Below are 14,663 nucleotides of genomic sequence, written 5' to 3' on the forward strand. Positions count from 1 at the left end.
GCATAAATCCTCCTCCGTGCCGTCCCTTTGTGCCGAAGACGACTCCTAAGCCGGTGCTCCCGCCGAAGGGGATTGCCAGTGGGGCGGCCAAAGTGGTAGATGCCACCGCTTCTTCTTCTGCAGCGTTGCCCGAGGTGGTGGCCGCGGCGGTTAAAGCGCTGGCTGGGGTCATCATTCCAACTTCCACACCTTGAGATGACAAAGATGGTTGTAGTGACAAAGGTAGCAATAAAGCGGATGCGGCGCGTGCTAACAAAGCGGCACGTAAGAAAGAAACGATGACCTGTTACCATTGTGGTGTGCCAGGCCACTTTATGATTGACTGCACGTCGGTACTATGTGATATATGTCTGAAGTTGGGACACTCATCCAATGACTGTCCGTTGCTTCTGGTACCTACACCTATGGTGAACATTTACGGTGTCTGTAATACCAAGCTTATGTTCTTTGAGACTCCACGCACGATTTCGGTGACTCCCGTGGTGGACAGTTCAAAGTTTGGTCTGGTCAGGGTTACTCAGAGGACATTTACAGAGGAACATGTGTATCAGCAGCTCAGACGGCTAGTGTCTAAGTCTTTTCACTGGTCACTCGTCAAGTTGGAGGATCAGGTTTATAGAGTGGAGTCCCCTAGGAGGGAGGATTTTAACCACCTGCTGAAGTGTGGGCTTAGTAAGGTGCCGATGAGTAAGTGCATTATTGAGTTCGACGAGTGCAAAAAACCTGAGCCGATAGGGATACCGCTAGAAAAGGTTTGGGTTAGACTTTCTAGTGTTCCAGAGACTCTGCTTAATGACTTGAAAGTGCGTTATATCGACTAGAGGGGGGGGGGGTTAATAGGTGATTTTTATGAATTCTTCACTGAGGAATTTGCTGGTGAGGAAATTCCTAAATGAAGAACTACTTGCAGCTGAATAAGTACTCAGAAAGGAACATAACAGAACACAAGCATAGTCATCATGATGAAATGAAGACAAGCACAGAGTACAGAAAGCGTAAACACAGGATAACACAAGGAAGAAGATGGACAGACTGAAGAAATGGAACTGAGGAAATTGAGAAAGTCTTCAGTCAATGTCTTCAAATAGATATGAACAAGCACACAACAACATACATGAGGAAATGAAAGAGTTGAGGAGATAGAACCAGTTAGCTCGGTGAAGACAATGATTTGGTACACCAGTTCCAACTGCTATCTCAGTTGTACATCTGGTTGGAGCAGCTGAGTATTTAAACTCGAGGACACCCAGTCCCGGACACACAGTCCTCACCGTATTCTCCTTGAGCTAAGGTCACACAGACCTCGCCCAATCACTCGTGGTAAGTCTTCAGGTGACTTCCGAACCTTCACAAACTCGGTCACTCGGCGATCCACAATTCCTCTTGGATGCTCTAGACCTTGATGCCTAACCGTCTGGAAGAAGCACAGTCTTCAAAGGAAACAAGCATCGGATCCATGCAGGATCAATCTCTTCAGTGATGCTCAATCACTTGGGGTTTTGTAGGTTTGGGTTTGGGATTTCCTCACTTGATGATTTTCACTCAAAGTCCTCGAACGATGGGTTGCTCTCAAATGATAAGTGTCAGTTTCTCTCGGAGAAGCCAACCAACTAGTGGTTGTAGGGGGCAGCTATTTATAACCGGGGAGCAGCCCGACATGATAAGACATAAATGCCCTTGACTGATATGACCGTTAGGTGGGTAGATATTTTGGGACAGCTAGCGCGTAGCACAGCAACTGTCGGAATATTTGAGGTTCGAATTCCTCAGGGCTATCATGTTCCTCACTTCATAGGCAATCCGCACTGGCGAATTCCAAACTCTTCAGTCAGAACAAATTCCTCAAAGACCAGAAGAACTTCGTCTCTGTCACTGAAGAATATGACTGAACTGTGCGAGATTTCCAATGGCTTCACTCGAAGGGATTGGTAGGTGTAAGATTTTGAGTTGAGCATCACATGGAAATTTTTTCTTAGTATTTTCTCGACCCCGTTTAACAGTACGGTGTTTCCTATGACTCAAGAAAGAGAAAATGAAACAGTAAAAACAAGAGTCTTCATGCTTCATGTTCCTCGAATGATTACCAAGTCTTCAAGGTCACACCAACTTCTTCACTTTCAAAGTCTTCAGAAATCCAAAGTCTTCAGTCGAAGAACTTCATTTTTAGGGGTCGACTTTCTCTGTAAATATCAAACTCCTCATAGACTTATAGACCTGTGTACACTCACAAACGCATCAGTCCCTTAACCTATAAGTCTTCAATACACCAAACTCACTAAGGGGCACTAGATGCACTTACAATCTCCCCCTTTTTGGTGATTGATGACAATATAGGTTAAGTTTTCAACGAGGATAAACATGTGAAGTGTAAATACTGATTTTGAGGAATTTGATTGCAAGATATAGAAGAACTCCCCCTGAAGATGTGCATCGTGAGGAATTTTCTTTTGAAGCAATGCACACTTGAAGAGTATAATCATGGAGATCTCCCCCTATATCTTGTAATTCATACACGCATTTGGTATATAATATGAAGAATTTGAAATGCATGATGAAATATGGTGACTGATGTAATTCAGCATGCGTGCATTAACATTAATGAGGAATAAGCATGCAGAGGAACACAGCAAAAGTATCAAGTCACCATAGAGTTTAAGATTACAACTCGATCCAGCAAAGTCATCACAAGAACGAGAGTTGTAACTTAGCAAAAAACGCCCATATAAGATAGACTCGCTTGAAGACTAAATCAAATTTCTCCCCCTTTGTCATCGAATGACCAAAAGGGTTGAAACTGAGGACTAATGCCCCTAAAGAATATCATGATGATGGAGGAGCGCCAGCGTTGTCAGGGTCTTGAGTCATTGTAGGGACTGCTGCAGTGTCGTCCAAGTCTTCATGCTCGTCCGTGGCACGTGATGAAGAATATGAGCTGGCCACCAAGGAAGGAACCTTGACTTTCTTGAATCTCTTTAGTGGAGGTGCAGACCAGTCAAAGTCTTCCTTGAAGCCCATTTGCTTCAGATCTTCTTCACCATATAGATGTGACAGAATAGCCCAGGTGCGATCAAACACTTTATGGAGGTAGTAGTGGTTTTTCTTCACTGCATTATGTGTAGAAGTCATGTTGTGAAGAATAGAGCCAAACTGACGCTTAACCCATTTGTGATTCCGATCGACCTTCTGGTGAAGACTTATAAGCAGTTCACGGTCAGTCATCACGCGAGGAGAAGTAGCTTGAGGACTTGTCTTGGTAGCATTGGCAGCAGTATCATGAGTGGCGGAGTCATCATTGGTGGAGTAAGATGCAGCTTTGCGGAACTGACCATCCAATGGACGAATGCCTTCATCGACAATAGCAGGTGCCTTGCCCTTTCCTTTAGATGAGGAATAGTCCGTTTGAGGACTTGAATCGGGGGCAAGTAGCTGCCATGGTTAAGAGTATCAGCCTTGTAGTTGAGTGAAGACCTTGATCTAAGGAATCTCATGATCCATGGAGCATAAGGCTTCAGCTCAAACGGTGAAAGTGCAACATTCGCTAGAGTCCACATGAGGAAATCATGGTAATTGATAGGGATACCATGCATGATGTTGAAGAGCATATTCTTCATCATCCCCACAATTTCTTCATCTGATGAATCATGACCTTTGATTGGACTGATAGTCTTTGTCAGAATGCGATAGATGGTCCTTGGTACATACAACAAATCCTTCATGAGGAATTTAGTCCTTTGAACTTGTCCAGGCTTCAGTGGCTTCATGAGCACTTGCATATAGTGGTCAGTGAGTTCAGGTTCATCATACAGACAACAAGCGCCTTCTGGTGGAAGACTGATTGGCAAGGCAAGAAGCAATTCAGAGGCCGGTGCCTTGTAATGAGTGTTTTCTATCATCTAGCCCAACACCCAGGAGTTGATGTCATGTGCTTCACCAGTGATATGCAGCGTCGCATAGAATTGAAGAATTAGCTCTTCATTCCAGTCAACGATGTCAGTGCAGAAGTTAAGCAGACCTGCAATGTGAAGCATACTGAGAACCGGCGTGAAGCAAGGCATAGATTCCATGTCCACGTGAGGAATGTGCTCGTGGTCGAAGACTTTGTCCTTGTCGAAGAGAACTGAGGAATAGAAGTTGGCCTGGCTGGCAGTCCAGAAACGCTTCCTTCTAAGACGAGCATTGTCATATGGGTTAAAATCAGTGAAGAACACACGCTCGCCGAAGAAATCATCAGCCTTGAATTTTGGCTTCTTGGAGAAGGGATTCTTTGGCTTAGGTTGAGGGGTGTCAGTGATCTGCAGAACCACCTCAGGAATCGCAATCTCAGGTTCCTCATGCTGAGGAATTTCAGGTTCTTCTGCAGTTGCAGCTTGGGTCACTACTTCTTCATTCACATTTTCTTCAGCACTAGTGGCTGGAATTTCTTCATGGACAGACGGGGTTGCACAAGGTTCATCAGATCCCACCTGTACTTCAGTAGCGGCTGGGGACTGAGGAACAGCTTGGAGAGGAGTGAACAACGGAGAGTTGGGGTGCTGACTTTCCCAAAAGTCATCATTCAGTACTGGTGTGGTACATCCGATGTCCACATCCTCATCTTACATTTCTTCAACACCTACCCTCTTCAGCAGTAAACTGAGGCGTAGGTGAGGAAATGACTGGGGTTGACGGGATCTCATCCACTTCAATTTCTTCGTCCAACTGCTCTGTCGAAGCAACAGAAGGAGTTTCTCCATCGGATTCCTCAGGAATCTCATAGTCTTAACCAAAAGGAACAAGGTCCTTTGATGGCATTGATGAGACTGGAACGGCATCAATTGGATTGTCAATTGAACTGATCAGAGTCTTCATCTTCTTTGGAGCTGAAGAATTTGAAGAAGTTGATGCCTTCCTCTTTTTCATTGCTGCATGCTCTGCAGCTTTGGTCTTCTTCGCATCTGATGCGGATGGAAGGCTTGGAGTTGGGGTAGGCGCAGGAGGTGCAGAGGACTTTGGTTCATTTTCCTCAGGCACAACTGATGCAGTTGTCCTGATTTGTTCACTTTCCTCAGGCACATCACTAGTGGATGCCCTGGCAATATCTTCAGCGGCTGGAATGGAGTCATCAGCCCTGGTACTCTCATTATCTTCAGCAGCCTGAATTACATCAGCGGTGCTGGCATGTTCTTCAGTGGGCTGGGCAGATGCTTCAGCCTGAGGAATTTCAACGTCCACCGGAGCAGTGGCAGTTGAAGAGAAAGTCGTCGTCAAATTAATGAACCGAACCTTTGCTCCCTTCCAATCAGCATAGTATCGATTGAAATCATCACTCAATCGCTTGATTTCAGCTTATACTGTGATGAGTTGTTCAGGAGTAAGAGTGAGGACATTGTCCTTGAGGTAGCGCTGTTTCTTGTACTTCGCTTTCATCAACCTTCGTCCTTCTTCATATTTCCACTTCTCTTCCTCAATGAAGTGAGTCAGAATATGACTTTGACCAGGAGTGAGGTTCATCTCCGGCAGAGGTATAGTGGGGTCCTTGTGCCATAAGTCAATGAAATCAAAGATCAACTTGGGATCCAGCATTAGTGGCACATTGCTACCTTTGGCTCTAGCGGCCTTAGCTTGCCTGTCCCTGATGATTCCAGCAAGTTCTTCATCATCAACCTCATTGTCATTAGAGGGGATTTGGAAGGCAACCTGCTTCTTGTGAGGACTTGGGCGAAGGCCTCGTCCAGCAGTGGCCTTTTTCTTCAGCAGAGATGGACCGGCTGAGGAACTTGGTGCAGAAGTGGAGCTAGCAGATGCTCCTGAGGCAATATAGATGCCTTGAGTCCTTTGGCACGTGGCGAGATGCATAGGTGCCGAAGATTTGGTCGGAGCAGCTGAAGACTTTGTCGGAGGAACTGAGGACTTTGGAGGAGGAGGAGGAACAGACTGAGGAATTTTCCGTGAGGGCTTTGAAGATACTGGCCTTGAGGGCATTTCTGAGGAGCTTGGTCGTGAGGGCATTGAAGGAGAAGCACTAGACTTATGGGCAGGCTTCTTTGGCATAGCCTTCCTGGGCTTACTACCAGAGGCCTCATCAGCGTTAGCAGCAGCAGCATAATCCTCATTGAATTTCCTCACTGCTTCCTTTGCTTGCTTGGCCAGTTTGTCCTGGCGCCTAGCCCATTCAGTAGCATAGTCCTCACCGCGCTTGAGGCTGGTGGGATCCGCCAGTTGGCCAGGTCTCAATGGAGGTCTTGAGCATGGAGGGTTGAGCGCGAATTTCTTCATGCATTTGGGAGTAACATACCTGTACTCCCTCCATTCTCATGCCCATCTCCTCTCAATCCGTTGTATGTGCACCTTGCGCTGATTCTTGTCCTCCTTGCCAAACTTGGCCTCATCAGGAGTGCAGTATCCAGCATAAATATTCTCAGGTATTTCAAACGCAGTATTGACCTCTGGCCTCTTTCCTCCCTTCTGTGGCTTCTTACCGTCAGCCATTTTCTTCAGCTGAGGATGAACAACTGAAGTTTCTGAAGAGGTATGCAACTTTTCTTCAAGGAACGCTGCAAATGAGTTAAGTTGATGAGAACCTAGTGATTCAGCAGCGGACATGTGTACCTGTGAACATAGTATAGTTGCGAGGAATTTGGAGAGGTCATATGCGTTCTCAGAATATTTTCAAAAAAGAATAGGTTTGAGTAATTTGACCGATGAGTCTTGAAGAATTTCACTAAGCGTTCTTTATCTTAGGTTCCAGAGTTGTACAGATATGAAAATCCACACAATTGAGGAATCTTGAAGAAAATCATTGCTTAGAGAAACGAATCAAGAACAGATAACATGTGAGGTGTTTAGTGTGTGAAGATTTGAATAATAAACACCTTTGAAGATTTTTAAGAAAACACATGAATCAAAGCGGGCAATAAAAGTAACTTTTAACTACCCGAAGTGAAGAACACGACGAACAGGGAAGTGTTGAGGTGAAGTTCGTCCGTTCAGATCTTCCACGCCCTAACTCGGCAGAGGAAGACAACTACGGCGGCGGTGGAGTGAAGAAATCCGCAACCGGCGCGAGTACGACGGCGACGAGGTCGAGGCAGTGAAGCTCTTCCTCACCGGCGACGATGAAGTAGCGGCGGCACTAGGGTTTGGGAAGCTCGAGTGGGAGAGAGGTCGAGCGGAGTAAAAGTGAAGTGAGAAGAGGCAGGGGTATTTATAGCGGTAGTGAAAAACTGTGTGCCCGAAGATTTCGGACGAACGTGCCCCTGGCCCTTCTCACTCACATGACATGTGTCACCCACGTACTGTGAGGTGGTGATCTTGTAGGATCGTGGGTGAATAGATAAGTACTTTATCGTGGAATGCGGAACGGTTTGAGTGGCAAAGCTGAAAATTCAGATAAGATTTTTTAAGTTTCCGTTCGCAATTTCTTCAGCTGTCAAGGACACAGTGAAGATTTTGAACGAGTTTCAAATTAGAACGCACATGAAGAATTTGTGAAAATATTAGATTGAGTTTAGCATAGAGGGGGAAGGGTCCGATCACATTCACTTAGCGGAAAAAGTCAACTTGAAGAATTAGCAATAAGTGAATGTTGTAGAGGACATAAAACTCATATATATATATATGTTCAAATGAAGAACAACACTGGAAAGAGTGAAGACAATGCAAAGTTGAAGAATTTTAAAAACACTGAGGAATTTAAAAAACGAAGAAAAACTCAAATTGAAGATTTTCAACTTTGGGTGGTGGCGTAACCCACCGCATAAGAAAGATGATTTTAGACACCGCGTACAATTGTCGTAGGGCTTTGAGAATCAATTTCTTCATTAGTTTCTTCACACTTAGAGGGTTAGTCTTCATTGATTGAAGAAAAACGTTACTTCGTGTGTTGCGCATCTAAGTCATCAAGTCAGCATAAGTGTTAGGATGAGTGTCCATTTCAGAGAACATTCGAAGATTCTAGGATATTTAGCTCACACCGCAACTTGCTAAATCTCTTCTCATCCAAGGGCTTAGTGAAGATATCGGCCAGCTGATCTTCAGTGCTTGCATGGCAGATGGAGATATCGCCCTTCAACACATGATCACGAAGAAAATGATGACGAATCTGGATGTGCTTTGTCTTCGAGTGCTGAACTGGGTTGCGAGAAATCTTGATAGCGCTCTCATTTCCCAGAAGAGAGGCACATTCTTCATGTCGATGCCATATTCCTTGAGTGTTTGCTTCATCCATAGAAATTTAGCACAACACGATCCAGCAGCAATGTACTCAGCTTCTGCAGTGGAGAGAGATACGCAGTTCTATTTCTTCGAGGACCAACAGACCAAAGATCGTCCTAGGAAATGGCATGTGCCTGATGTTGACTTGCGGTCCACGCGATCACCAGCATAGTCAGAGTCTGAATATCCAATGAGATTAAATGAAGAGCCCTTGGGATACCATAATCCAAGTGTTGGTGTGTGAGCTAGATATCGAAGAATATGCTTCACAGCCTTATGGTGTGATTCCTTCGGTGTAGCTTGAAATAAGGCACACATGCAAACACTAAGCATAATATCTGGCCTAGATGCACATAGGTACAATAAAGAGCCAATCATGGAGCGGTATACCTTTTGATCGAAGTCTTGACCATTTTCATCTTGCTTGTTGCGGTAGATCCACTTTGTGCCAATGATGTTGTGCTTGCGAGGATCTGGACGTTTGACCAGTTCCTAGACATTGTTGAGCTCGAACTGATGTAATTCTTCTTGCATAGCCTGAATCCACTCAGGCTCGAGAAATGCTTCATCTACCTTAGTGGGCTCTGAGATAGAGACAAAAGCAAAGTGCCCACAAAAGTTAGATAAATGTGAAGATTTTGAGCGAGTGAGAGGACCTGGTGCTTCAATGTCCTCAATGATCTTCTCAATTTGCACTTCATTAGCAATGCGAGGATGAGTGGGTTGTCTTCGAGGAATTTGATCAGCATTCCCTTCAGGAGCATTTTCTTCAGCACCATTTTCTTGAGGTGCGCCAACCCGGTGATCATCACGATCTGGAATGAATTCTTCAGCAGATTCTTCGGTAGGAATGACATCCTCAGTAGCCTTGAACTTGATAGAATCCTCAGGTGCTGGTTCATCTATCACAGAAGGTAGGTGCTCTCTTTGCGAGCCATTAGTTTCATCGAACCGCACATCTACAGTTTCAACAACTTTGTGAAGAACGTTGTTGAAAACTCTGTAGGTGTGCGAGTCCTTTCCATAACCAAGCATAAAACCTTCATCTGCTTTCGGTGAGAATTTGGAAGTGTGATGAGGATCTCTAATCCAACATTTAGCACCGAAGACTTTGAAATAACTCACATTGGGCTTTTTATCAGTGAGGAGTTCATACGCAGTTTTCTTGAATTTGTGAAGATATACCCTGTTGATGACGTGGCACGCAGTATCAATTGCCTCAATCCAGAAGCGACGGGGAGTCTTGTATTCATCAAGCATAGTGCGAGCCATTTCAGCGAGGGTTCTGTTCTTGCGCTCCATGATGCCATTCTGCTGAGGAGTATAAGGAACAGATAACTCATGAGTAATACCAAGTTCATCAAGATAGCCATCTAGACCGGAATTCTTGAACTCGGTCCCATTGTCAGTTCTGATGTGCTTGATCTTCACACCAAAGTTGGTTGAAGCCCTCAAGGAAAATTGTTTGAAGACTTCCTGGACTTCATGTTTGTAAGTGACAATGTGCACCCATGTGTAACGAGAATAATCATCAACAATAACAAATCCATATTGAGATGCATCATTCAAAATTGCAGAATAGTGGTTAGGATCAAAGAGATCCATGTGAAGCAATTCAAATGGTCGAGTGGTAGTCATGACAGTCTTCGCTGGATGCTTGGCCTTTGTCATCTTTCCAGCTTCACAAGCTCCGCATAAGTGATCCTTGAGGAATTTGACATTCTCAATGCCAATGACATGCTTCTTCTTCGCAAGCGTGTGCAGATTCCTCATGCCAGCATGACCAAGTCGTCGATGCCATAGCCAGCCTTCTGAAGCTTTTGCAAGTAAGCACACGGCTAGTTGCGGTCCTGTAGAGAAATCATCAATATACAGATCTCCTCTCCTAAATCCTTCAAAGACTTTGGAATGGTCAACTTCCATGATCACAACACAACAATATCTTCCAAAGACAACAACCATATCAAGATCACAAAGCATTGAGACAGAGATGAGGTTGTATCCTAAGGACTCGACAAGCATGACTTTGTCCATGTGACGATCCTTTGAGATCGCAACCTTACCTAGACCCAATACCTGACTTTTGCGTTTGTCAGCGAAGATGATATGCTTCAGATGTGATGGTGATAAAGGAGAATCCATCAATAGATTCTTGTCACACGTCATGTGATTTGTACATCCAATATCGAGGACCCACTCGTTTGCTTTGGGTTGATCATCCTGCAGATGAATTAGTGCATCTTACAAACTCATATACTTCATCAGTGAAGAATATGACATCAATATCATCTGATCAATTTCATCAAGCAATAGCACAGATAATTCAGTATGAGGACGTGAGAAATGAAAATCCATTTCTTCATGATTAGCCCGCGTCCTTTCAGGCACTGTCCAGGTCTCCAACAAATTCTTCAGTCATTTTGAGCACGAGTGGAGACCTGGCCCTGCAAAAGAGATTATTTCTTTTTCTTCACCACCCACATCTATAGGGGTGGCAAAGAATTCATCACTCTGCGAGCACCATATGAGAAAGGTGGCATAGAAGCCAGTCCGCTTCGTTTCACATAAGAGGGGTTAGGGTAAGCATATGAGTAAGCAGCGAAATTCTTCGAGGACTTATGAACATAATGATTTGAAGAATAACGCTCATATTCATAGCCCTTAGCTCTACCCTGCGAAACAGAAGGGTTAGCACGATGATGATCATATGAGGTCTTTGATCCATTTGAGGAATTTGATCCATGTGAGGAATTTGGTCCACTTGAGGACTTGGATCCATATGAAAAATTTGGTTCACATGAAGAAGTTGATCTGGGGTTCCTATTCTTCACAGGTGGTGTCATGAGGACATTCACCTGAAGACTTTCAAGGCAACTTTTGGGAACCCAGATTTTCTTCATAGGGGAACCGTTCCTGCAGTTAGTCCCAACATATCTAGAAAATACTTCACCATTCTGATTTTTGAACAGTTTATAGTTAGGGTCAAATGACTCATCAGAAGAATGAGGAGATTCACATGTAAAGCGAGATAAGTTGGACAGATCAACTGGAGGTCCCTTTGCAGCAACCCATGAGGTTTTGGGGTATTGCTCAGGCTTCCAATATGTTCCATCAGCATTGACTTTCCTCTCAAAGGCAATACCCTCTTTCCTAGGGTTCCTGTTGAGGATCTGCTTTTTGAGCACATCACAAAGAATCTGATGCCCTTTGAGGCTTTTGTACATGCCTGTGGTGTACAATTCCTTCAGCCCTGCATCATTAGTAGTACTAGCAATGTCCTCAAATGAGGAATTAGTGATAGCAGAGACAGGTGAAGAATTTGTAACATTTGAAGCATTTGAACATTCAGGTGAAGAATTAGCAGATTCACGTTCAATGCACTTTAGACATGGAGGAACAAATTCTTCCTGAGTAGCACTGATTTGTTTAGCAAGTAATGAATCGCGTTCCTTCTAAAGATCTTCATAACTCACTCTTAGCTTCTCAAGATCTTGCTTTCTTTGAAGAAATTCATAAGAAAGCTTCTTGTGATCAGATAAGAGAGTGTTATGATGACTTTGAAGGTTGTCAAACTTAGACTGAAGTCTCTGAAGATTTTCAGTTAAGTCTTTAGTGCGGTCCATTTCATCACCCAACATATCATCATTTTTGTCTAGCATGTTTTGAAGCTTTTCAATAACCTTTTGTTGTTTCACAGCAATCTTAGCAAGTTTAGAGTAGCTAGGCTTAAGATTTTCATCAGATTCATCCTCACTTGATTTAGAGGAGGGGTATTTAGTTACCTTAGCACTATTTGCCATAAGGCAGGGGGTAGATGATGATGATTCCGGTTCGAATGTCATCACATTGAGAGATTCCTTGTAATCCTCAAACCAAGGATGATGACGAGTCCGATGACCTTCATAGACCTCAGAAAGACGGTCCTAGATTAGCTTCGCGTGATTGAGATGCATGACGTTCCTGAACTGATTTTGGGACAGACTGGAGCAGATGACATCCTTCGCTATGAGGTTCAGTAGGGTGTACTTGCAAATGTCATCAGCCTCCGCCATCTTGCATAGATTGGTAAGACCGATCTCAGTGACGGTCCATAGTTCGCTGTCCATAGCCATGAGTCACTTTTTCATCATGGCCTTCCATCGAGGATACTCATGACCATCAAAGATGGGGCAGGAAATGTTCCTTGATCCTGCAGTCGACATAACTAGAACTCCAGGTGGTTAAACCAAAATCACACAGAACAAGGGAGTACCTTGCTCTGATACCAATTGAAAGTGCGTTATATCGACTAGAGGGGGCTGAATAGGCAATTTTTATGAATTCTTCACTGAGGAATTTGCTGGTGAGGAAATTCCTAAGAAGAACTACTTGCAGCGGAATAAGTACTCAGAAAGGAACATAACAAAACACAAGCATAGTCATCATGATGAATGAAGACAAGCACAAAGTACAGAAAGCGTAAACACAGGATAACACAATGAAGAAGACGGGTAGACTGAAGAAATGGAATTGAGGAAATTGAGAAAGTCTTCAGTCAATGTGTTCAAACAGATATGAACAAGCACACAACAACATACATGAGGAAATGAAAGAGTTGAGGAGATAGAACCAGTTAGCTCGGTGAAGACAATGATTTGGCAGACCAGTTCCAACTGCTGTCTCAGTTGTACATCTGGTTGGAGCGGCTGAGTATTTAAACTCGAGGACACTCAGTCCCGGATACACAGTCCTCACTGTATTCTCCTTGAGCTAAGGTCACCGTATTCTCCTCGTGGTAAGTCTTTAGGTGACTTCCGAACCTTCACAAACTCGGTCACTCGGTGATCCACAATTCCTCTTGGATGCTCTAGACCTTGACACCTAACCGTCTGGAAGCACAGTCTTCAAAGGAAACAAGCGTCAGATACACGCAGGATCAATCTATTCAGTGATGCTCAATCACTTGGGGTTTTGTAGGTTTGGGTTTGGGATTTCCTCACTTGATGATTTTCACTCAAAGTCCTCGGAGGATGGGCTGCTCTCAAATGACAAGTGCCAGTTTCTCTCAGAGGAGCCAACCAACTAGTGGTTGTAGGGGGCGGCTATTTATAGCCGGGGAGCAGCCCGACATGATAAGACATAAATGCCCTCGACTGATATGACCGTTAGGTGGGTAGATATTTTGGGACAGTTGGCGCGTAGCACAGCAACGGTCGGAATATTTGAGGTTTGAAGTCCTCAGGGCTATCATGTTCCTCACTTCGTAGGCAATCCGCACTGGCGAATTCCTAACTCTTCAGTCAGAACAAATTCCTCAGAGACCAGAAGAACTTTGTCTCTGTCACTGAAGAATATGACTGAACTGTGCGAGATTTCCAATGGCTTCACTCGAAGGGATTGGTAGGTGTAGGATTTTGAGTTGAGCATCACATGGAAAATTTTCCTTAGTATTTCCTCGACCCCCTTTAAAAGTACGGTGTTTCCTATGACTCAAGAAAGAGAAAATGAAACAGTAAAAACAAGAGTCTTCATGCTTCATGTTCCTCGAATGATTACCAAGTCTTCAAGGTCACACCAATTTCTTCACTTTCAAAGTCTTCAGAAATCCAAAGTCTTCAGTCGAAGAACTTCATTTTTAGGGGTCGACTTTGTCTGTAAATATCAAACTCCTCATAGACTTATAGACCTGTGTACACTCACAAACGCATCAGTCCCTTAACCTATAAGTCTTCAATACACCAAAATCACTAAGGGGCACTAGATGCACTTACATAACTATCTTATTGTTAAGAGTCTTGGATCTCTGTTAGGTCAAACAGAGAAGGTGGACATGCCATTTACACGCCTGCATGGAGTGGCGAGGCTACTTGTCGGTGTTGTGAATGCGGATTATATTCCTGACTTTGTACCATGGATATATGATGGGATGTCTTATGATATTGATATTGTGGTTGAGGAGGTTCAACAAGCAAATAATAATATTGGGATTATTGATGTTGATGTGATTGATGGTGGAGATGGTAGTGGTGATGGTAGTGGTGACCAGGGGATGGATGGTAATCCCGATAACCATAGTGGGAAGGACAAACCAGGCAAAAAACCAGCATAGTCGACTGAGCCAAGGATTGAGAAGGGGGTGGGGCCCCGTCCACTCTGGCGACATCTCTCCAGTTTGGTTCGTTCCAGGCGGTGTCTGCACCGAGCCGTCTTTGGGGTGACTGCATGGGGATGGAGACCTCTGATGATGATATTCCATCATAGGTGGTGGAGGAGCACCACCGATAGATGGTGGATGAGGTTCCACCGCAGCCGAAGCCGCAGTTGTGGCCGGACACTCTGGTGGTGATGGATGTGTCTAAGGTGGTGGTTGCTGCAGAGGGGCAACTGATGGCGACTCCTCCTCCCCTACAGTGGAGACGTCTAGGCCCCCATCTCGCTCTCCGCTGCCACGTCCGACCAGCTCAACACAGGTGGTGTCCCGTACGGTCAGT

The sequence above is a fragment of the Triticum dicoccoides genome, chromosome 4B (assembly GCF_002162155.2).
Source record: "Triticum dicoccoides isolate Atlit2015 ecotype Zavitan chromosome 4B, WEW_v2.0, whole genome shotgun sequence".
Lineage (NCBI taxonomy): Eukaryota > Viridiplantae > Streptophyta > Magnoliopsida > Poales > Poaceae > Triticum > Triticum dicoccoides.